Source organism: Macaca thibetana, chromosome 3 (assembly GCF_024542745.1).
Source record: "Macaca thibetana thibetana isolate TM-01 chromosome 3, ASM2454274v1, whole genome shotgun sequence".
Lineage (NCBI taxonomy): Eukaryota > Metazoa > Chordata > Mammalia > Primates > Cercopithecidae > Macaca > Macaca thibetana.
In genome coordinates, this window is record NC_065580.1 from 53,235,264 (window position 1) to 53,260,914 (window position 25,651).

The 25,651-nt window shown below is 42.5% G+C and overlaps 1 long non-coding RNA gene across 1 annotated transcript in view; it reads right to left on the bottom strand.

Annotated features, from left to right (window-relative positions):
- Window positions 1-343: 343 nt before the first annotated feature.
- Window positions 344-25,651, bottom strand: part of LOC126949852 (uncharacterized) — a 38,973-nt gene continuing 13,665 nt past the window's right edge. The window contains exons 2-4 of the long non-coding RNA XR_007723975.1: window positions 24,327-24,593; window positions 2,430-2,544; window positions 344-1,772 (exon numbers count right to left, since the gene is read on the bottom strand). This is a non-coding gene — a long non-coding RNA (uncharacterized LOC126949852). The remainder of the gene's footprint in view (window positions 1,773-2,429; window positions 2,545-24,326; window positions 24,594-25,651) is intronic.

Here is a 25,651-nt window from a genome sequence, read left to right on the forward strand (position 1 = left end):
AATTCTTTGGGAGGGTGAGTCGGGCAGATCACCTGAGGTCAGGAGTTCAAGACCAGCCTGGCCACCATGGTGAAACCCCATCGCTACTAAAAATACAAAAATTAGCTGAGCGTTGTGGCACGTGCCTGTAATCCCAGCTACTTAGGAAGCTGAGGCAGGAGAATTGCTTAAATCCGGGAGGCAAAGGTTGCAATGAGCCGAGATAGCACCATGCACTCCAGCCTGGGTGACAGAGTGAGACCCTGTCTAAAAAACAAAAAAACAAACAACAACAACAAAAAATTCTTAAGATGGTAAATTATATATTATTTATATTTTACCACAATAAAAAATTGGGGTGGCAGGGAGAGAGATGACAGTGGCAAGGGTGATAGAGAAATGGGCATTGAGAACTATTTGAGGTATAAATATTAGAGGTAGGAATGATAGGGCTTGATAATTCAAGTGGCTATGGGGAGACTGAGGGAGCAGCAGGACTCTAGGAGGACACCAGGTTTCTGGTTTGGACAACTGGGTAGTTGGCATCATTTGCTGAGACAGGGAATACAGCTGTCTCATCAGAAGACCCGATGAGGCCTCAGTTCCCCAAGACCGTTTCTCACCCTTGACTTACATCAGCTTCACCTCCTGGATCCTTGGGCTTTCGTGGTTTCTACCATAGTGTATATTAATCAAGCTTCAGCCTCCAGCCTTTCTCTGCCCAGCTGGCTGCTCTCTGAAGAGACATCTACCCTGATTCCATTCTTGTTCTTTCCCTGCCCCTTGACACCTTCATAGGGTGGCTTCTTCAGTTCACCTCACTGACAGCTAGTCAATTCCCTACCCTAATTAGCCAGCCCAATCACCTGTGCACTTAACCAACCCACCCACCTCATCACTGAGGCCTCTATTCACTATCCCTGCTGGCCTTTGCCTTGCCACCACTCCAGGCTCCACACATCCCAGCCTGAACCCAGCCCCTTTCTGAGTCACTCAAAGCTCAGCCAAAATGTAAGTTTGATATCAATCCACAGCAAAGTTCTTGCACAGACTATAAAAGAGATATTTTCTGAACCCTAAGAAGAAAAGGCGATGGTATGTAGGAACTCACATAGGTTTGCCAAGAATAAAATTGAATACTTCCCTTTTTGAATAAGCGTAGTGGATTAATCAGGAAAATGCTGTGAACAGAAAGGCATTTGACCAATTTTCATGCCATTATAGACAAGACTGAATGATAATACAATCAGGTGTGTTCATATTTGGTTGAATAACTGTAGCCCAGGAGTATTAATTGATTAATTCCCCTATAAGTGCTCAAAGACTCTCGTTGGTCCTACCTTTAACAAAGCTCTTATCAAGTATTTGGACAAAGAGAGGCATCACATGTATTAAGATCTGAGAATGACATTGAGCTAGATAATTTAATTGGTGATCAAACTGAAAGAACTGAAAGATATACATAAGTTGAAATAATGGGTCACAACTAACAAGAAAAATAATGGAGATAGATATAAAGTCCTTTTAAGACCAAGAAACACATGTGCAAGGATACAAAATGAGTGATATCTGAACAAGTTTATTTAAAACAAACAAAAAACTCAGGGTCTAGGTGCTTCAAGGTCAAAAGAAACCTACTCACTGCTGCAAGCCCACAGTGCAGTTGGAGGCAGCAGTCACTGCAGATGCTGTCCAGAACAAAGGAGGCGAAGACTCCCCTCTGCTGTGACTATAACCTCCAGCTTGTGGTGGTGGGCTTCAGAGGGCCTTCGCAAATTTGGCAGTGGCAGCCTCTAGAGTAGAATTTTAAAAGGGAGGGTTTTACTTTTATATACCTTGACTTAATGCATATTTAGCATTTATTATTTTGCATTTAAAAACAAAGAAAGAAAAAATCTGAAGCATAACATGTTAGTTGAGGATGTAGAATTTGGAGTCAGATGGAGTGTTCAAATTTCTATTTAGCTACTTAGCTGTGGGAGCTGGGGCAGGTCATATCATTTCTTCGGCCCTTGGTCTTCTCATCCCAAACACTGGGAAGATAGTGGCACCATAAATTTCCCTCAAGAGTTTATCTAAAAGACATGTCTAAAGCACCTGGCACATAATCAACACTCTCACTCCAACCATAATCAGAGAAGGACCTGGACTAAGGGTCTGGAAAAGGGAAGAGAGATCCTGAGAAGGAAACAATAACTGCTTGAGAGGTTGAAATATTTGAAAGGTTATTATGGGGAAGGAAAATAACTTTGTTTTTGGTATTGCTCCAACAGGCATAATTGAAATCAACAGGTAGAAATTCTTGTGGTGGAAATGCCTTTCCACTCATCACAAGGAAGAATGTCTCAACTCAGGCCACTCATAAAAAGTGGTGAGTGCCCCATGGCTGGAGGTTTTACAGTGGAGGTTGTACAACCACCTGCCAGAGATGATATTCAAGGAGGTCTTACCCTGGGAGTCTGGTTAGCTTGGTGTTCTGAAACTGGATTGATCATCAGAAACATAAGGAGAGCTTTTCCAAATGCAAGTTCCATGGCCACACGCAGTCCTAATGAATCAGAATGGCTGTGGGGGCAAAAAGAATATAGATTTTCTAAAAGTTCACCAAGAGACTGATCAAAAACCAGGCTTGGAAACCACCAGGTTATAACCTTTCTGTTTCCTTGAGTTTAAGAATGTACAATTTGACATATGCTGTGCTGAATTTTGAACAGTAAGGTAAAGTCAACTAGGACCAGGGTGTCTTTGAAGGAAACAGGAAAGGAGAAAGAGTGTGAATAAGTGAGTTACCCTATCCCTGCGACAACCCAGGCATGACCAGGGTACAAAGACTCCTTGTCCAGGCAACGATATGAACCCATGGGGACCCTGCTGCCCTCTGATAAGGGAACACTTGGATATATGTCAACTTTCTGCAAACCACCAGCATAAATTTTCTTTAAAACCAAAGTCACAAATAATCCCCCCCCAATAGAAGCATATGACTTATTTTGTTTTCACGCAAGCTCAGTCTTAGATAAAACAGGAGACAGAGAGAGCAATGTCAAGATGTTACAGCCAAAGAAGGAAACAGAGGAGAGGTGCAGCCTTTGTTACTTTTTAATTGGAAAAAGATCTTATTTCAGACAGCAAGACATTTAAGAAATGCCATTAATTGTTTGTTGCTGTCACCAATGAGAAAAAGGTGAACAGGTAGGAAGCAGACTTCTAAAATTAGCTATCTTTAAAAGTTGAGGAGTCCTTACTTCTAGCAGAGGCAGGTTACTGTATTAAATACTACAAAGTATGAGTTAACAATGACTTCTGTAGTCCTCTTAACTGGTTAACCTCTTAGTTCTAATAAGATACTGATTTATTGTCAGGGCACAATTTCCTAACCTTTGTGCAGAGGACACTTAAGGAATCTAAGAATGCAAATATGCACCAAATAGGTGTGGCCGGATAAATTGGTCTCAAGCATATTTTTTATTGCTGTTTTTGAATTTTACGTAGACACTGAAATTAAAATACATATTTAAAAAACATTACTGAATTCACAGCAGCTTTTCATCGGCACAAACTGTCCCAATCAATGGGTACCAAAGTACAAGTAGTATCATCTGGGCATGCACGAACCTTTTCCTGTTGGAAAGAGTGAAAGCTAAGCTCAATAGCTTAGGAAGAGCCTATTTGGGTTCTTTTTGCTCCCATGCACACTACAAATAGCTTTTCCTTAATTCATACTGAGCTGGCTCTTCAGGAGCAGACAGGAAACGAGACGGGAGTGCAGGGAGAGACTGGGAGAAAAGAGCAATGATTTAGCTGCTCTTCTCGTTGTGTGGGAGAGGTCGACTTCCCACCTATGGAAATCTTCATACATTTTTTTCCTGCAAACAGAGTCCTCTGGGGCTGCCAACATCAGTGAAATAAAGGGTAATTTAGTTTATCTTGAAAACAAAACAACCCCAAACCCACTGCTATTATCAAAACTGAAGAATTACTGGGAGGAGGGATTCCCTGAATTATTCATTGCCCTCAAGCAGTTTACAAAATAGTAGGGATGCCACCAAAAAAGAAATGGGGAAAAAATTTTATGCATGCTCAAAAGTTGGACACAGTAATTTATTAGTTTATATTAAATTAAATTATGTACAATTTGTAAACTTTTTTTAAATGATGAAATTCGGTACTGTCAAATTGTTGAAAATGTACACCCACATCCTGCTGGTAGCAGTGTAAATTGGTACAATCCTTTACCAAAGCAATTTGATACTGCATTCAAGAACCTTAAAATGTTCACACCCCTTGATCCAGTAACTTAAAGGAAATTTATTTTAAGAAAATAAGTCAAGGCCGGGAGCAGGGGCTCATGTCTGTAATCCCAGTACTTTGGGAGGCTGAGGTGGGAGGATCACGAGGTCAGGAATTCGAGACCAGCCTGACCAACATGGTGAAATCCATCTTTACTAAAAATACAAAAATTAGCTGGGCGTGGTGGCAGGTGCCTGTAATCCCAGCTACTCGGGAGGCTGAGGCAAGAGAATCATTTGAACCCAGGAGGCGGAGGTCGCAGTGAGACAAGATCGTGGCATTGCACTCCAGCCTGGGCGACAGGGCAAGACTCTGTCTCAAAAAAAAAAAAAAAAAGAAAAGAAAAGAAAAGAAGTCAAAGGAAATTAAAAGTTATATGCAGAAATATTTTTATTATGTACAATTTCTAATATTGAAAACTTAGAAGAAGTCAAAAGGCTTAATAGAGGAATATCAAAATAAATTGTAGTAAGGCTATTCAATGAATGAAATGAAATACTCTTTAGTCATTAAAATGTCAATAATGAACTATAGAAACATGACAAATGCTGAAGATAGTGAGTGAAAAGAAAATGCAGAGTATAAAATTATGCCACGCCGGGCGCGGTGGCTCACGCCTGTAATCCCAGCACTTTGGGAGGCCGAGGCGGGTGGATCACAAGTTCAGGAGATCGAGACCACGGTGAAACCCCGTCTCTACTAAAAATACAAACAATTAGCCGGGTGCGGTTGTGGGCGCCTGTAGTCCCAGCTACTCGGGAGGCTGAGGCAGGAGAATGGCGTGAACCCGGGAGGCGGAGCTTGCAGTGAGCCGAGATCGCGCCACTGCACTCCAGCCTGGGCGACAGAGCGAGACTCCGTCTCAAAAAAAATAAAATAAAATAAAATAAAATAAAATTATATCTACGCTTTAATTGTAGTTGAATAAAAATATATTCCTTATATTACCGAAGAATAAGGACTCACCAGAAACACAGAAAAATCCAAACTATTTTATTTATGATTCAAAATTGTAGGTGAGTTTTATCTGTTTTTGTCTTAGAGTATATCTACATCATTATAAAGCTTGGTGCATAAAAAACATCTGAACATGAGTGCAAAAAGGGTTATTATTAGGCTCACCTGTTATCACTAACTCCTGATCCAAACGTCTCTCTCCCTGGCTTATGAAGTTATTCTTCAACTTACCCTCAGGTGAAGGGAGAAAACTGAACTTACAGTACGAGATACAGCAGTACTAGGACTTTCATGCAAATAAGACTATTTCTCCTTTCCGGCCTAGAATGAGATGGAAAGAATGGAATGATGACTAAACAGGGTCTGACACTGGTAAAGCTGGGAAATTGGCTGCCTCATGTGTGCCTTCCAAAAACCCTCTGAAATGGTGTTCTTCACTTAGGAGAAAACATACCCAGAAGGGTTATGTGGTTTGCCCAAGGACACACAGCTAGTTGGTAACGGAGCCAGTTTTCAAATCCTGGGCAGATCTGATTCTGAAAGCCTCCTCATTCTGCTCTACATCCCTTCCCAAGCAAGTATGGGAGAAGATGAAGACACATTGTTCATGATATGGGTCAAGTCAGTTTGTACCAAGGTCATTAACTCATTTGGTCCTTGAAGTTTCAGGCCACTGTTTGAAATCCTGATGGTATGTTAAACTCATCCGGGGATGTATTGAAAATTTTTTTGATGCCTGGGCCTTACCTGCAGAGATTTTGATTTAATTGGTCAAGGATAGGATATAAAACTCTCCAAGGATAGGCTGGCTCAATCAGGGCTGAAAACCACTGGTTTAGGCCCTTTGCATTTCCAACCTCTATCCTATAAACCTTTCAATTGGTCCCATAATGGGAGTTAAAACAACACTCCATTCACTCTTCTAAAAATTGTTTGATTGTGATAAAATAGGCATTACATAAAACTAACTTTTCTTTTTTTTTTTCTTTTTTTTGAGACAGAGTCTCACTCTGTCACCCAGGCTGGAGTACAGTGGCACAATCTCAGCTCATTGCAATCTCCGCCTTCCAGATTCAAGTGATTCTCCTGCCTCAGCTCCTGAGTAGCTGGGACTGCAGGCATGTGCCACCACGCCCAGCTAATTTTTGTATTTTTAGTAGAGACGGGGTTTCACCATGTTGGTCAGGCTGGTCTTGAACTCCTGACCTCAGGTGATTCACCTGCCTCAGCCTCCCAAAGTGCTGGGATTACAGGCGTGAGCCACCGTGCCCAGCTAAAACTGACCATTTTAAAGTGTACAATTCAGTGGTACTAAGTACATTCACAATGTTGTGCAACTATCACCACCAACTGGTTCCAGAACTTTTTTTTAATCACAATGGGAAAAACCCAGTGACTAGTCACTCCCCATTCTTCTGCTTCCCTCAGTTCCTGGCAACCACTAATCTGCTTTCTGTCTCTGTGAATTTGCGTATTCTGGTCATATGATATAATCATACAATATGTGGCCTTTTGTTGATGGCTTCTTTAGGTGAGGATATTTCTTTTTTCCAACCTGAAGCAGAATGGATAGCATAATGTTTTCAATTTTCATCTAGTTGTCAGTGTATTAAAACTTCATTCCTTTTTCTGGGTGAATAATATTCCATTGTATGGATATAACACAATTTGTTTATTCATTCATCAGTTGATGGACATTTAAGTGGTTTCCACATTTGACTTCCATTCACTCTTCTCTCAGATCTGAGGTTCCTCAGGACACACCTTTACAGAAAGAACTAGAGAAGAAGAGTTTTATAAGCTAACAATGGGACTGTAGAGTGAATCTGTGATTCTGAAAGTGTGATCTCCCAACCAGCAGCACCCACATTACTTGGGGACTTGTTACAAACGCAAATCCTTAGGCCCCACCACAGACCTACTGAAGGCACAAACTCTGGGGATGGGGCCCAGCACTCTGTGTTTTCATAGCCCTCCAGGTGACTCAGACACAGGCTGAAGTTTGAGAACTACTGGTATTGGCCGGGCACAGTAGCTCACACCTGTAATCCCAGCACTTTAGGAGGTGGAGGCGGGAGGATCACCTGAGGTCAGGAGTTTGAGACCAGCCTGGCCAACATGGTAAAACCTTGTCTCTACTAAAAATACAAAATTAGCCAGGCGTGGTGGCACATGCCTGTAATCCCAGCTACTCGGGAGGCTGAGGCAGGAGAATCGCTTGAACCTGGGAGGCAGAGGTCGTGGTGAGCTGAGATCACGCCATTGCACTCCAGCCTGGGCAACAAGAGTGAAACTCCATCTCAAAAAAAAAAAAAAAAGAACCACTGGCATAGCAACACTAGCCTGGGGCTCCAGCTCAAGGCGTTTCTGTGGCTTTCTCTCTCAGGTTGACTCCGCCCACACTGCAAACCAAGCACCTCCAGAGCAGAGCAGTGTCCAGCCCTGGGCAACCTCCCTGGTAGTACAGTCATAATACTCTCATCTGCAGGATCCAGGATGTTAGTGTCACTGAATTCAGCTGGTGCATGAGACGAGGTTGACACGACACCCTCAAGTGATCACAGCTCTCTGTAATAAACAAACACATGTTGTAAGCAAATAGTCTTAATTACAGAGCTGCATCCTAGCAGTTTACATTGTTGAGTGTCTTACACTCAGAGAACCGCAATCAACTTGTTCACTTCAGAATTGCTACCAGAAGACAATTGGCAGGGTCTCCATTGTCTGGTTTCTGCTTCTCCTTCTGGCCTGGTGAAGATCCTGCTGTTCCCCACCAGCCTGGATTACTCCTACTCACTCCTCCAAGCCAGTGGGTCATGTGCCAGGCCACCTCCCTGCCTTTGCTTAAGTGGTTTCTCCTCCCTGTGATACCCTCCTACTCTCTCCCCGCTCATCACATCCTCCATCCCTCATACTCAATCCACCTTCACCCCTCTCGTGAGAGCCCCATGGGGCCATTCCTGCTATCAGCCATCTCCTCTTCCTTGCCCTTATTTTTGGTACCACCATTCTTTGCTTGATCATACTATTTGGGCATCTCTTGTTTGGGGTCATTTTTGTTATATTGTTATTTGGTCCTTACTTTTTTAGACTTAATTCCTGACTATCAACTATTCTGTAAGCTTCAATACACATATTGTAGCAGTGGGGGAATGCTATTTAAAGCCATGACTGTGGCCACTTTCACATAATAGGACATACATTCTCTTATAGGGAATACATAATACCATGAGCCTTGATGGGACTTGTAGGTGAGAAACGCAAGCTCTGGGTATAGCCTAGGAAGTAACAAAAATGAAGAACAAGCTGTATTGTGCTCTGGTGGGAAGTAACCCGAATTTGGGGATTGCAGGAAGCCATTAGTTGAGTAGACAGCTGTCCCTGGAGAAGAGCAAAGCCCAAGAAGGTAATGGCAAGGAAAGGCCTTAAGGGGACGTGGTGAGTGGTTTGGCTAAAGGGCAGGACATTAGGCCTTCTGCGATTGCCCCTATGATGCTGTGCTCCAGTTCCTCGGCATTCAGCCAAATGCAGCCTAAGGCAGAAAGGATAGAGAAACTGGGGCCCTGTATAGCAGGGTGACATGGCAGGGAAAGGGCAGTCACTGCCAGGATGCTAGCAATCTTGGACCAGGAGACTGAGTTCTCAGAGACAGTCTCAGGACATATTGAGGAGGACTCGGCTCTCACAGAAGAGGAATGGGACTCTGCTCGTTAATCTGGGTACACAGGAAGAGGAGCCCAGAAGACTGGATGGCTTAAAGTCCTGCTGTGTCAGAATTATAAGTATGCAATGTCTACCACGCAGAAATAGCACAATACTGTATTTGCCTTTCTGGAAAATTCTGCTGGGATGGTGGTTATGGGGTGAAGACTTTGGAAGTGTTTTTTGTCTGATAGTTTGAGGGTCCAATGTATTAGGCAAAATCACAATAAAAGTGATGTGCATTAAGTATCCTATGGGTATCATATATAAAATATATATTACATTTATATATATATACACCAGCCTCCCTTTCTCCCCTCCAGGCCCCAGAAGCAATATCAGGACTGCTGGGGTTTAGGGAGCACCTCAAGCACAGCTCTGCACCCTGAACCATGCCACTAGTTACTCCAGATGAGTTATGTCATCCCATGTGGTCCTCAGGGTACTTCCTGCGTGAAGTGCTGGATGTGCAGATGTCTCCACATGTCCCTGGAGGAGGTGGCAAAGAAGACCCAGGCTCTGGAGTCTCCTGCTTACACTGGAATTCAGGACGCCTTCCTCTCTCCCTGCCTCAGTCTCCTTTTTATAAGAATATTAATACTAAAACCCCCTCCTAGGAAGATGGTTGAAGGTACCAGTTAAGAGCACAGAGCTACATGATCACAGTTTGAATCCAGGCTCTGACACTAGCTGAATATAACCCGAAGCAAGTGATTTAACCTTTCTGAGCCCACATCTAACCTTTCTGTAAAATGTAGGTAATGGTAATTACTACTTCAGAAGAGTATGAAAGAATAAAATTGGTTGAGGTATACAAAATAATTTAAACTATGCCTGGCACATAGTAGGCACCGTTTTATGTGTTGGCTGTTACTGTTATTATACATGCAAAATGCTTCTAGTGACCATCAATTGATGTTAGCTATTATCTGCGCCCCCATCATCCCCAACCCTCCCCCACCAGTTATGAACACAACTGCAAGTAGCGCCCTGGGAAATGTTGGTCTTGTCCAGTATATGCAAAGGGCAGGAATTCCGTGAGTAGCTCTTTGCATGAGAAACTGAATCATCCCAGCCTTTCCATCCTTGCTGAAGCAAGAAGGGAGGAAGAGAGTGAGTACAAACCATCTTAGATGCAGCTGAGCTGTGTTTCTCAGCTCCTTAAGACAAAGAGAACCTCATCCTTTAAATTTCAAATAAAATAAATTCCCAAGCTTAACTCTAAGCTGCATGTAGACAAATTAGCTCTGAGGCCTAATCACTGATGATATGTTTCTTAAGTGAATTCACATGAACAAATAGGAAACATTCTTCTTCCTTTTCTAAGTAACAGCCTGGGAACAAGAAGTTGACAGAAGCAGGGATGAGCCTGTGTGTGCACATGGAGCCTGGAGCTCCCAGGGAGAGGCCAACACTCCCCTTCCCCTCTGCCCACTCTTTATAGCTGTTTTTCTGCTCTTTGCCCTCCTGAATAATTTTATCTTACTGTCATGTTTTCAGACACTGAAAAAAACTACCTTGGCAAATTCGAGAGGAAGTCAGAAATAGACTCAGAGGCGTTTATTAAGAAGCATTTCTAAAGGGAGAAAAACAAATTACAGAAGCAGAAGCTGGGGTTGAGCAAGAAGAGATCTGGAGGTTTCAGGTAAAGAAACAAGCATGATAGATTAAAAACACAAATAGGAGACAGGACCTGAGAATCACGAAGTATTACATTTATAACTTAACCTTCATTAAATGTTCACTGCATCGAGCATACATGCATCCCATTAAATCTCTGGAGGAAAAGGGGTAGCTACAATGATGTTTATCTTTTTATAGATGAGGAAACTAAAGTATATAGAGGTTTAGGGATTTGCTGGCTTATGACTGTGCCCCTTGTGAATCAGGAAAGATTGGAGAAGATTCAGAAAAGATCCAAAAAAATAAAGAAGGGATCTAAAACCCAAGATTTTTGGCCAGGCATGGTAGCTCACACTGGTAATTCCAGCACTTTGGGAGGCCGAGACAGGCAGATCACTGAGGTCAGGAGTTCAAGACCAGCCATGGCCAAAATGATGAAACCTGTCTTTATGAAAAAAACAGAAAAATTAGCTGGGCGTGGTAGTGCGCACGTGTAGTCCCAGCTACTCAGGAGGCTGAAGCAGGACAGTCACTTGAACCTGAGAGGCGGAGGTTGCAATGGGCCAAGAAAGCACCATTGCACTCCAGCCTGGGTGACAGAGTAAGACTCCATCTCAAAAATCAATAAATACAATACAATAAAATTCAAGACTTTTATGAAGAATTCTGTTAAAAGTCCTAGAATTGTTTAGCACAGTGCAAAAAGAACTGAGGATGGGAGGGGTAACAAAAGACTTTATTCCCTAGTCTCCCTGGCGACTACCCTGTGTGCCAGCCAATAAGCTGTAAGCAAAGGATTATGTGGTACTTCCAATGAGTCTCTTTAAAAGAGAAGAGGCAAAGCTTTCTTCTGCCCCTTCCTCCTGCCTAGAATGCAGATGTAATGGCTGGAACTCTAGCAGTCATTTTGGACCTTGAGGTGACCTTGAGAAAAGGAGCCATACCTTAGGACGTGGAGCATCAAGTTAAATGTTTGGGTCCATGACATATTGGAGCCACATACCATCCCTGGACTGCCTATCTCTGGATTTCTTTTATATGGAGGAGAAATACACTTCTATCTTGTCATAGCCACTACTACAGCACACAGAGTAAACTTAATCCTAACAGATGGACCCAGACTTCTGCTGACAACCATCTTGCAACAACAAAGGAAGCTAGACTTGGAATAAAGCTGATACCACAGTAGCAGAGCAGAAACAAAAAACCCAGGTATTTCCATATGTCATGAAACTGCTGGGTCAAGCTTCTCCCGAAGCTGACATTTTCATGAGACTTTCCAGTTACATGAACCAATAGATTCACTTTACTTTTTAAACTAGTTTGTGTTGGCAGTTTTGCTACTTGCAACTGAAAGCATCATAGTTGACATGGCATTTCATTTCTAATGAAAGCAGTATAAACAGAAGTATATTTAAGTACATCTAGGCTTTCCTTAGAGTGGAGTCATCAAATGCATACATAAGATCTGAATGATTTTTTAAAATTACAATTATGCACCACGTAACGTTTCAATCAGTGATAGGCCACGTAGACAACAGTGGTCCTATAAGATTATAATACCATATTTTTACTGTACCATTTCTATGTTTACATGTTTAGATACATAAATATTTCACATTATGTTACAGTTGCTACAGTATTCAGTACAGTAATATGCTATACAGATTTGTATCCTAGGTGGGTAGTAGGCACCTAGGTTCGTGTAGGTACACTCTATGATGTTTGCTCAATGATGGAATCACCTAATGACACATTTCTCAGAACATATCTCCATTGTTAAGTGACATTACTGTACTTAAGATTCATTAAGTCCCTAGTATGTGCCAGGTATTTGACACAAATTATCACTCATCTAGGCAACAGTACTGAATGGCTGAAATTGTTATTCCCATTTTACAAATGAAGAAACTGAGGCGTGGGGGGTTACATAAGTTGCCCAAGGTGATACAACTAGTAAAGACACAGCTAGCAGTAAAACCCATGCCTGCAGAGGTCCTACAGACACAATCTTTGCATTACACAGAACCCTGGCCACAGCTATCTCCTAGTCCTAATGTTCTGCAAGTCCTGCTTTTTAAACTCTGCTTTCGTTTTGGTTTTTGTTTGTTTTTTGGGTTGTTTTTTAGACAGAGTCTTGCTCTATCGTCCAGGCTGGAGTGTAGTGGTATGATCTCAGCTCACTGCAACCTCCACCACCAGGTTCAAGTGACTCTCATGCCTCAGCCTCCCAAGTAACTGGGATTACAGGTGCACACCACCATGCCTGGCTAATTTTTGTATTTTCAGTAGAGACAGGTTTCACCATGTTGGTCAGGCTGGTCTTAAACTCCTGACCTCAAGTGATCCACCTGCCTCAGTCTCCCAAAGTGCTGGCATTACAGGTGTGAGCCACTGTGCCTCGCTTGTTTTGGGTTTTTTTGTTTTGTTTTTTGCATTTTTTGTAGAGATAGGGTGTCGCTACAATGCCCAGGCTGGTGTCAAACCCCTCCCACTTTAGCCTCTCAAAGTGCTGGGATTACAGGTGGGAGCCACTGCGTCCAGCCTTAAGTTTTGCTTTTGGAAACCTTGCAGCTTGGCCAGTTTGGAAGAACATTTGTATCAGTCTCACCAAACAAATGGACCTGCAGTTGGGTGACACAGCATATGTTCATGGTCAAAGACACAAATGTCCCCTCTTTCTTGCCCACACCTGCTCTCTCTCAGAGCTCTTTGGCTCTCTCTGAGGAATGGCTCATTTGGGTACCTTGACTGTTTCTTCCTCTTTGAGATGGTACACACTGTCGAGGACACACATATTAGATATTGGATCCGGCCCATGTTCGTCTTAACAAATTATGCTGTCTCACTAGTGTTTGTTCTTCTACTGCTGGGCTAAATGGTTGAATTCCACTTTCATTTAAGATTTAAGGCTAGACGTTATACTCAAAAATCATTCCTGGCCTTTATTGATTAGCACTGATATAGTGCATCAAAACTGAAGATATTTGACACACAAGTCACACTGGGTTTTCAGGGCCTGTTTTTCATCTATGAATAAGCACACTGAAAGAGTTTTGTTTAATATTATTGAAGTTGAAGCATGTCACGTCCATTTACTGATACGTAATTCATTATAAGCAAATGTTGACTCTAAATGTGAAGTCACATGAAGTGTACTCCCTGTGATTCTATGCTATTTAGAAATGATCCCTTCTGTGGCCTGGAGTGGTGGCTCACGCCTGTAATCCCAGCACTTGGGGAGGCTGAGGCGGGCGGATCACAACATCAGGAGATCAAGACCATCCTGGCTAACACAGTGAAATCCCATCTCTACTAAAAAATACAAAAAATCAGCTGGGTGTGGTGGCGGGCACCTGTAGTCTCAGCTACTCGGGAGGCTGAGAGAGGAGAATGGCGTGAACCTGGGAGGCGGAGCTTGCAGTGAGCCGAGATCACACTGCTGCACTCCAGTCTGGGCGACAGAGTGAGACTCCATCTCAAAAAAAAAAAAAAAAAAAAAAAAAAAAAAAAAGAAATGATCCCTTCTGCTAAGTATTTTTGAATATTTCAAAGTACAAAAAAATTAACCCCAGATAAATAAAATAAAAATGTTTGCTCTTTACCAAATTGCCATATTCCATCTTATTTGGATAAGTCATCAATACTTCACAATCATCAATGCCAGATGCCAGTGAAAGTGGTGTGGATGGGGTATATAAATAGCGGTCATTAATATTTCTTAGAATGCTAATGACATTTTGTCTTCCCAGATAAGTCAGAGTCTGAATACATAAGTCACCAAAGCACAGTTTGTCATAGAATTCTGACATAAAACGCTATCTCCAAGCAAGTTTCCCAAATAAACAAATTATCTGGAGTGTTTACTACTCCCACGATCCACTTAAGAGCTTCACAAGTAGCCAATAGGAAACAGCAATGGGGATCTTTCTGCACCCAGGAAATAGGTATTTGCCAATAAGAATGAGAGCAACTTGAAAGGGACAAATTCTGTGCTAAATATAATTTCTATGCCCATACAACATCTAACAGAGCACTGTCAGAACAGTGTATATTCGGGAGAATGAGAAGACAAGCTACAGACTGGGAGAAAATATTTACAAAAGGCATCTAATGAAGAACTGTGACCTAACATACACAGAGAACTCTTAAAAACTCAACAGTAAGAATATGAACAACCCAAGTGAAAAACTGGCAAAAGATCTGAATAGACACCTCATTAAAAAAAGACAGCTTATTGTCGCCTAATTCGGCTCCTGGTGCTTTCAGGGGTGAAGACTCTGTGTGAGTTCCTTGGTGATAGAGAGTCTTTGTATGGTGGCTTTCTTTCTCAGCTGCTGGTTGTAGCAGCAATGTGCCCACTGTTTCCTGTGGGGTTAGAATGGCAGAGGTCTCTCAAAGCTTATCTTGTTCTCCAGTGGTATGCACTTTTTAATTTTTTCCCTAGCACTTTATTTACTGGGTTGAACAGGTTGAGCTTCCAGCCAGAAGGGGAGGTGTCCATAGGTAAAAACCGATTGTGGTGGCCGGGCACAATGGCTCACGCCTGTAATCCCAGCACTTTGGGAGGCTGAGGCAGGCAGATTGCTTGAGCTCAGAAGTTCGAGACCAACCTAGGCAACATGGTGAAACGCTGTCTCTACCAAAAGTACAAAAATTAGCCAGGCATGGTGGTGCAGACCTGTAATCCCAGCTACTTGGGAGGCAGAGGTTGCAGTGAGCTGAGACTGCACCACTGCACTCCAGCCTGGGTGACAAAGTGAGGCCCTGTCTCAAAAAAAAAAAAAAAAAAAAAAAAAAAAAAAACTGTGGCTAAAGCAAGTGGGTAAATGCAATACCCAGTTGTGGGTAGAGGTCCCAGCCCTAACAGAGGCAGCTGAGGGAGCTCTCAGTGAAATGCACTGAGGTCTTCTCAGAAGGAAGGGAGGGACACCTCAGCTCCTCTGAAAGTGATCCACCTCCTAGTCACACTCCTGACCCAGTGTCCCAGCTATTCAGATCAGACGGACACCTCTTTTCATCTGCAGGAAGGCTGATGTTCCATGTTGAGATGGATTGTGACTCTACCCCTCGTGCAAGCCTGAACCTGGAGGGCATGCTGCCTGTGGAGAGGCAGCCCCGCTGAAGTGTTCAGGAAAGGCTATCTACAGGTGCACCCCATGGAGCACTACTCAGCCATAAAAAAGAATAATGTCTTTTGCAGCAACTTGGATAGAGCTGGAGGCCATTTATTCTAAGTGAAGTAACGCAGAAATGGAAAGCCAAATACCATATGTTCTCACTTATAATTAGGGGCTAAGCTATGGCTATGCAAATGTATACACAGTGGTGTAATGAACTCTGGAGACTCAGAAGGAGGTAAGGGGGAGGCGGGAGAGCAATGAAAAACTACATACTGGGTACACTACTTGGGTGACAGGTACACTAAAATCTCAGATTTCACCACTATACAATTCATCCATTTAACCAAAAACCAATTGAACCCCAAAAACTATTGAAATAAAAAAAATATATAAAGATATATAGCTAGCAAAAAAGCATATAAAAATGCTCCATAGCACATGACATTAGGGAAACGCAAATTAAAACAATGAGATACCCCTACTCACCTATTAGAATGGTCAAAATCCGAAACACCAACAATGGCAAATGCTGGCAAGGATGTGGAGCAACAGGAACTCTCAATGATTGCTGTACAGATGCAAAATGGCACTGTCACTTTGGAAGACAGATTGGCTATCTGTCACAAAAATAAATAGATTCTTACCATATGATCCAGCAAGCATGCTCCTTGGTTTACCCAAAAGAGTTGAAACTTCTGTCCATACAAAAACCTGCACGTGGATGTTTATAGCAGCTTTAATCATAACTGCCAAAACTTGGAAGCAACCAAGATGTCCTTCAGTAGGTGAACAGATAAGTAAATTGCTGTACATCCAGACAATGGAATATTATTCAGCTCTAAAAAGAAATGAGCTGTCAAGATACAGAAAGACACGGAGGAGACTTAAGTGTGTATTGCTAAGTGAAAAAGCCAATTGGAAAAGACTACATACTGTTAATTTCAACTTTGCAACATTTTGGAAAAGAAAAAACCGCCAGAAGGTAAAACAAAACACAACAAAAGGTTGCCAGGGATTAGAAGGGTGGGAGGAATGCCTAGGTGGAACACAGACTATTTGCAGGGCAGTAAACTACTCTGTATGATACTATAATGGTGGATACATGTCATTATAAATGTGTCCAAACCCACTGGATATACACCACCAAGAGTGAACCCTAATATAAATGGTGGACTTTGGGGGATAATGAGGTGTCAGTGTTGCTTCATCACCTCTAACAAATGTACCACCTCTGGTGGGGGATATTGTTAGCTGGGAGGCTAGGCAAGTGGGTGGGTATATGAGAAATCTCTGTACTATCTGCTTAATTTTGCTGTGAACCTAAATCTGCTCTAAAATATAAAGTCTATTTTTAAAAGCATATGTTCAATAAACTCAATTAATATATTTAATGAACTACTTGTATGTGAAATGATAACTTAAGTCACACATATGGCGATTCCAAAGCCTCTACACATTTGGTTAAAATGATTATTATCCAAAGACCTTAAAAACAACTATATGCAACTCAGCTCTAATATTCTGCCCATGGAAAAGTGCTACCCCAGGGTCAAATAATCAACCACAACCAAATTAATTTTGCCAAGTAATGGCAAAGGCTCAGTTAGCGCCAACTTCAACTAGAAATGCCACCTTATGCCTCCATTGTCCTGGAAGGTGGTCTCAGAGGCTCTGAAAAGCAGAAAGTAATGTGTCTCCACTGAATGCAGTCATGGAAATAGACCAAAGAAGTTTCTGTAATCCTGGAAACAAAGCTAGATATATCATTTCAGTATAAAGGGCAGATTCTAAACAGCCCAAACACTATCAAACACCATTATCAATGCCACACCTATAGAGTTCACAAGACACACACCATTTGTGGGAGGTGTGGCAGGAAAGTCCTTATGAAAAGATCAGGCCGGGCGCGGTGGCTCAAGCCTGTAATCCCAGCACTTTGGGAGGCCGAGACAGGCGGATCACGAGGTCAGGAGATCGAGACCATCCTGGCTAACATAGTGAAACCCCGTCTCTACTAAAAATACAAAAAACTAGCCGGGCGAGGTGGCGGGCGCCTGTAGTCCCAGCTACTCCGGAGGCTGAGGCAGGAGAATGACGTTAACCGGAGAGGCGGAGCTTGCAGTGAGCTGAGATCCGGCCACTGCGCTCCAGCCTGGGCGACAGAGCGAGACTGTCTCAAAAAAAAAAAAAAAAAAATAAAGAAAAGATCAGTAGATCAGTGCCTCCCGTCTGAAATTAAAGACATAAATGTGGGAGAACACCTTATGCAAACAATTTCTCTTCTAGAGATTAGAAAGGCATTTCCTTGCTGGTCCGAAAGATGCTACACAACTACTGTCAGCTAAAAGACTTGAAAAAAAAAAACCACATAGGGAAAACAATTTTACTATGCCTCAAGAGTTGTGAGAAGTTCGTGAGCATCAAAATAAAAAGTGTATATAAATAGTTTATGCATCAGGGAATGCATTGGCGTTTGGAAGTTCAAATTAAAAAAAAAAAAAAAAAATGCATACAGTCCAGCTCCCAATCTGAAGCTCTACCAAGATCTAAACTCTTGATCTTGGGTTCTTTGAAGGACCTTGAAAGGTATTTAGTCCAACCTGCTACCCAATGCAAAAATCTCTTCTAAAACATATCTGATAGTCATGCTGCTTAGAGAGAATTTGCTGTTTTCTAAAACTCCCCATTCCAGTGTTGGATTGGCCTGTTGGGATGTTTTTGCTTAGTGTTAGCAAACAGTCCTTCCATCTAACTCCTAAACCCTGGGCCACACCCTTGCTTCTAGAACTAGAGACTAAGAATGATCCTTCTTCCTCATTCTAGCATTTACCAGCTATGTGACCTTCAAGTTAGTGAACTCTCCTGTGCATCAGCTGTATCTACTGAAAGGGAGATAACAGTACCTACCTCCTAGGGTTGAGGTGAGAATGAAATATTAGCACAGTGCCTGGCTTCTGTCGATCACCCAATAATTATTAGCTAGTATTATCATTAGCTATTGAATACAACAACCCTTCTGATAACTACGAAATGGCAACTTCTTTATTAGGCTTGCAAGGAATAGACATTTTCAGATTACCTTAAATCAGTGATTGTCACCCTTTCTGTGGAATGCTAGAATTTGGGGTTACACATTTGAAGGCTTGAAATGGTATCCACATTTATCCTGGGATTCCCCTGGTCCCCATCCACATCACTGCTATTTGAGTGGATCTTTACTTCCCTAATAGCCTCTGTCTTTGAAACCCAGAAGGTCCTTTTGCTTTGGCACTAGAATGCCATCAGGTTCCACCTCTGCTCCCTGAACTCTGACCTACAGCAGGCTAGACTCTGACTCTATTCCACATCATGCGGTTCTCAATTAGCAATCTAGCTTCCTAGAACTGCATAACAACAGAAATGCTCCCCCAAAAAAGTCTTACCCATTGCAGCTCACTTGGGAAGCATTTAAGGCAATAAAATAAACCATCACATATCCATTGAAAAGCACTGCCTTAAGTAATAGGGTTTATTTGGGGCCACCCTGAGAAACAGAGGGATCTGGAATCTCAACCTCAAAGCCAGACCACATGGAGACGAGAGCTGGTTCAGGAGCTGGAAGGTTGCTTAGGATACAATGCGGCTCTAACAACTGGGTTATACCAGTAAATAAAATTGCCATCTGTTGAGCTCTTAATATGGGCCAGGCACCATGCCAAGCATTTTACAAGTGTTAGCTATCTTTTTTTTTTTTTAAAACCTGTTTAAATTGTGGAATAAAATACTCTTAGAGTGTTCAAAACAAATGTACAGTATAATGAACAATCACAAAGCAAACACTTGTGTAACTACCTGCTCTGTTAAGAAACAGAAAATGCTCAAGCACTGCACAGTCGTCTCGCTCTGAGCACTCCCTTCAGGCCCCAGGGCCCCTCCCTTCCTAGATGTAACCACTACTCTGATGTTTGTGATCATTGTTTCCTTACTTCTTTAAAATAGTTTCCTCAACAGTCTGTGCTATATAATATCAATATATAACTATATTATATACAGTTTTGCTTATTTTTGAATTCTAAAGTAAAATCATACATATTATTTCTTTTATTCAACATCGTGTTTATAAGATTCATTCATATTCTTCTCTATAGCATAGTTCATTCCCTCTCAGTGCTGTATAGTACTCCATTATGTGAATATATCACAATCTATTTACTTATTCTACAGTTGATGGATATTTGCATTGTTTCTGAGGCCATCATAGCAATAAAATTATGAACATGCTTGTATGTGTGTATATGTCTATACACATACATATAATATATGTATATGTATACATGGTATATGTGAAAAGGTCCTCTTATATACACACACCCAAGAACAAAATTACTGGGTTGTGTACTGTGCATGTTTTTAGTTTTATTCCATAATGTCAGTGTGTTTTCCAAAATGGATATACTAACCTACATTCCATCAGCAGCATATAGATATCCTGTTGTACCGTATCCTCACCAACAGTTGGTATCATCCAGTTTTTCATATATGCCCCTCTGATGAGAGTATGAAATATTTAATTGGAGTTTTAATGTCCAGTCTTTTAAACTTTAAATACATTGAATCATACTTCATGCATTCATCTCTATCTTGCTTCTTTTGCTCAACGTGGTGTTCAAGGATTCGTCCACAATGTTGCATAAGGAATCTCACTGTGTTTCTCTTTATTAATGATGTCTATCATCTTTTCATTGTTTTGACCAGTTTACTATCCTCTTTTGTTAAGTGTCTGTTTAAGTATTTTGCCTGTTTATCTACTGGGCTGCCTGCCTTTTTCTTACTGATTTGTAAAAGACCTGTTTTTTTCAAAAAGTCTGGAGACCAATTCTCTAGTGGTTTTGTGTTGTAAATATCTTCTTTGGTATTCATGCATATCTCTTTAAAGCTCACAACAACTCCAAGAAATAAATACTTTAATGTCTATGAACAGAACAGTCTTAGAGAAGTTGGGTGGCTTGTTCAAGGTCACTGAGCTAGTTAGCACAAGAGGTGGGAAATCAAACTCAGATCCGCTCAGCTTGAAAGCCTGGCTCTTAAGCACTCAGTCATACTGGGGACAGAGGTCATCCATCCCTCTCTAGCGCTCTGTGGGTCTTCAGCCCCTTCTCCTGCACCTGCTTCTCTCTTCTCTCCTTCTTTCCTTGTGACTTTAACTTATGACTTCCATTTCCTGCCCTCTCCTTGTGTGGACTTTCTTCTGACTCCCCACCTCCAAACATTGTCACTCACTTGGGTTCTCCTTCCAACTCCATGAAGGACATCTCCTCAGCTGCATTTGGCACTGTCGCCTTCGTGGGCAGGCTTTTACCCCAGACCACGTTATGGCCATGGCTCAGGTACTTTCCCACTCCAATCGACTGTGGCCATGGTGGCAGAATCCCATAGTCAGCCTGCCTTTGATGGAGCTGTGGGCCTGAGAGACAAGGGTGCAAAGGCTGCTCTCTAAAACAGGTGTCTCCTCTGGATCTTCATGTTTTTGGCCAATCATCACTGGCTCCTTTGACATCTCATCATTCCAATGATAACTCCCATTCCATCTTTCTTCCAGGACACTGCCTTCTTCCTCAGTCCCCACCTAAGCCCACTCAGGCATCAGCTTCCATCAGTTCTATGGCCTAAAAAACTGTTAAATATAACCACTCCTCTCCATGGCCACCTCCACCCGAGTCCAGGCTACCATTATCTCTCACCTGGACTCCTAAAACAGCTACCCCAGGTGCTCTTCACATCTACTTTTCCATCTTCCCAGTCCATTCCCCATAACGGCAGCCAGAGGCACCTGTTCAAAATGCCTATCTCATCATGTCAGATTGCATGAAATTCCCTTTGGCTTCTCCTTTCTCTTGGGATAAGGACCAAAACCCTCAAGATGAATCACAAGGCCCTACAAGGTCTGGCCCATGCCTCCCTCTTCATTCCCCACCTGGCTCTCTGCTCTCTGCCCCCACGGGATCTTCAGTCCTGCTGATACACCAGGTTCCCTCTACCACAGGACCTTTTGCACTGTCTACACTGCCTGGAATGTTGAGACTGCAAGAAAACGTGGTCTCATTTGCACTCTCATTGAGGTACATCCTGACTGGTAAGAAACATGGTATCTATCATTTAAATTTTCCATACCTTTTGACACAGTATTTCCACTTTTTTTTTTTTTTTTTTTCTTTTTTTGCAAGACAGAGTCTCGCTCTGTGGCCCAGGTTGGAGTGCAGTGGCAGTGGCTTGATCTCGGCTCACAGCAACCTCCACCTCATGGGTCCAAGCAATTCTCCTGCCTCTGCCTCCTGAGTAGCTGGGATTACAGGTACACGCAACCATACCCAGCTAATTTTTATATTTTTAGTAGGGACAGGGTTTTGCCATGTTGGCTAGGCTGGTCTCAAACTCCTGATCTCAGGTGATCCGCCCATCTCGCCCTCCCAAAGTGCTGGGATTACAGATGTCACAGTGAGCCAGCGTGAGCCACTACGCCCAGCCAGTATTCCCACTTCTATGAATTCGTCCTTTAGAAATATGACCATAGGCTATATAAAAAGGTATGTAGCACAATTGTTTGCAAATCCTTATAATAGTGAAAATGGAAACAGTACACATATCTATCAACAAGATACTAGTCAAATAAACTATAATACATCCATAGCATGAAATGTTATTCAGACATTAAAAAGAATGAGGTAGATTTCCTTGTGTTTATGTGAGAGGATATCCCAGATATATGAAGCTAAAAAACAAAATTCAGAAGTGTATGATTCCCCTTGTATGCTTTAAAAATACATTGCATGTATATTTTTAAAAGTTGCAAAAATATGCACAAACTGGTTGACAGTGGCTATGTCTGGGGAGGGAGGATGAGTTGACAGGGCATATTTTTTCCTATTGTTATATATTTCAGTAATATTTGATATTGCTATTTTATTACTATAATTTTATAATCTGAACAAATCTAATACAGTGAAAAAGATAGGTGCATAATTAAGTCTGCCATGTCTATCTTCTCCCTAGAATTAGTAAGTTCTATGAAGTCATCAAATGTTTCTATCCTATTCACTGTTATTTACCCCAAAGCCTAGTCAGTGCCAGGCACATAATATGTGCTCATTAAACATTAATTGAATAAACAAATAATGAGCTGTTTCTATGACCCCATAAAATGTGATACCCACTCAGTCCTCCACAAACAGACTCCTGGCTACCTCCTCCCTGGAGCTGTACTCCATAGTTTTAAAAAGTTGTAAAAGTGCTTGACTTTTTTATGGCAGTCACATCAAGCTATGTGCTGACACTCAGCTTCAGGGACTTCACACCAGTACTGCACTCAAGTCGGGTTCCCATTCTTGACTTAGGCAAATACTTTTTCTTAGACCCAAGTCAGGATTTCACAATTTGTCCCTGTTGAAGTTCATCATTTTGTTCGTGCCTGTCAAGGTGTTTTGAAACTCAACCCCTGACTGTAACCCAATACACATCCTACCAGCTTTATATTGCCTGCACATTTATGATGCGTTTTCTTCCAATTTAATTATAAAAAATGAAAATTGTACAGGGCAGAGCCTAGGACAGAATCCTGCAGCCCTCCCTGAGCAATGACCTCCCTGTTGACTTAGAGGGGTCTGGGCCTTCTGTTTGCTTCTCACACACAGGACGCTTATTCCCACCTCAGAGCCTCTGCACCTGCCGCTCACTCTACTTGGAATGCTCTCTCTCCAGATGGTAGCTCCTCCACGATCTTCAGGACTCAGCTCCAAGGCTTTCTCACCAGAAAGGGTTTCCTACTACCTAGGCTAAAAGGATCCCCGTCCCCTACTCCACATTACTCTGTTTTGTTTTCTTTAAGGCACTTGTCAATCACTAAAGTTATCTTGTTCACATTTTTCATTTACCTGTTTATTACCTGCTCCTTCCCCCTACCCCAATGTCAGCGGGGATATTGTCTGCCTTATCCATTGCTCTAATGCCTGGAGCACCGCAGTCACTCAGTAAGTATTTCCCACATGATTGAATAATAGACAGAGTTGGTCAAATACCCTGACACCTACTTGCACTGTCTTCTAGACCCATGTCTCCATTTTACCTGCAAGGATGGTCCTGGGACTATTGTATAACAAATTACTTCAAGTTTGGAGGAGTCAACAAACACAAATTTATTCTCTCATAGTTCTGGAGGCCAGAAGTCCCATACCTGTTTCAGTGGGCCAAAATCAACGGGCCAAAATACCTCACTCCTCCAGCAGCTCTGTGGGGAGAATCTGTTCTCCACCTCTTCCAGTTCCCCCTGGCTGCAGTGTTCCTCGGTGTGTAGCTGTCTCACTCCAATCTCCATCGCAAGCATCTTTAAATCTTTCCTGCTCCATCTTTACATCGCTTTCTCCTCTGCGCATGTCATTATTTCTCTGCCTCCTTCTTATATAAGGATACATTTAATGGCATTTAGGGCCTAACTGGCTAATCCAGGATAATCTCTCCAACTCAAGGTCCTTAACTTAATCACCTCTACAAAGCCTTTACCATATAAGGTAACATTCATAGGTTTCAAGTATTAGGACCTGATATCTTCAGGGGCCACCATTCAGCCCAACAGAGTTTATTACTGATTTCGTGAAATGCCTTTGGAAAACCGAGACATACCATGTGTCCAGATTTCTCTTTTCCACCTCTCGGGTAGGGCCTGCCACAGAGGAGAGCTCCGTAAATGCTTCTTGAAGGAGTAGATGAATAGAAGATGTTGTTCCGCTCTACCATTCCCCACCCCAGCCCTCAAAAAGAGAAAAGAATGGGTCTATGACTCCTTTAGCATAACTGGTTTCTCCAGTTCGCAGACCCTTGAGAAGCTGAGGGGTTTCAGAAACGGGGAAGCTCTTCGTAACTGGTGGCCATCTGACACGCTGCCAATACCTATTGGGAGGGATACAGAATTACTGAATGAGCAATAAGACTAAAATTATTTACAAACAAGCTTTGCCCACTACAGAGGGTGTGGGCTTTGTTCATATTTGATTTCTTTTCCTCCCCAACACTCTGAAGAGGGTTGTACTGTAGCCAAATTAGTTCTTTGGCTACTGAACAGGAGGATGGGAGAGGGAGACCAAATGGCACTGAATAGGCAGGAGGAAATGAGTTTATCTTCCCCAAACAGAAGGGACCCCTGATGCACTTCATATAAAAGTACAGCATCTTGGGAGGAGGCCAATCAAACCCCTAACAGGGTCATTTCATAATAAAAACTATTCTCAAGCCCCTGGTCTGGACCCCAGACTTCTGGTTCCCTGCTGTTGGAGCAGGTTATTCTACAATTAGCACATTTATTGCTCTTTTATAATTTCTTATCAAAACCAAACATTTGCTCCTTGGTCTTCATCCCCAAGACACCCCACCATGATGGAGTTCTCTTGAGATATCAGATAATGGGGTTTGGCACCCTGAGATTGCACCTGGGGTAGATCCCAGGGTCCCCACTGTGAGTGCAGGGGGAAAGGCTCTGAAAGCTGAGGGCCAATGTGAAGCCCTGTCTCAGCATCACAGTGGTGCTATAATGGTGCTCAAGACCTCCCCTCCCTCAGTCCACAAGAAAAGGGACTCTGATGGAAGTAGGGGTGAGGCTGAGGACAACTAAGTGGACTCTTATAAGGTAGTCCACCTTATAGTAGACTATAAGGTGGAGAGGAAGGAGGGATTCTCTTCTCTCCCTACCCCTGGTGTAAGCATTGAGAAGGTCAAACAGGCACAGTAAAGGGCCAAGGGCAAAGCGGGATGTTCAAGTCTGCCTTCAAAGACAAAGAAGGGGTTTTTGAGATTCACATGTGGTTCAAGCCAGCACATCAGCAAAGGATGCAGCACAGATGCAAACTCAGGCACAATGGTCCTAGCTAGAGCAGGATGTGTACTTGTGGGGCACGCCCTCCTGACCATGGTGTAAGAACTCTGCCGTGAAGCCTGGGGACGCCATTCCAAGG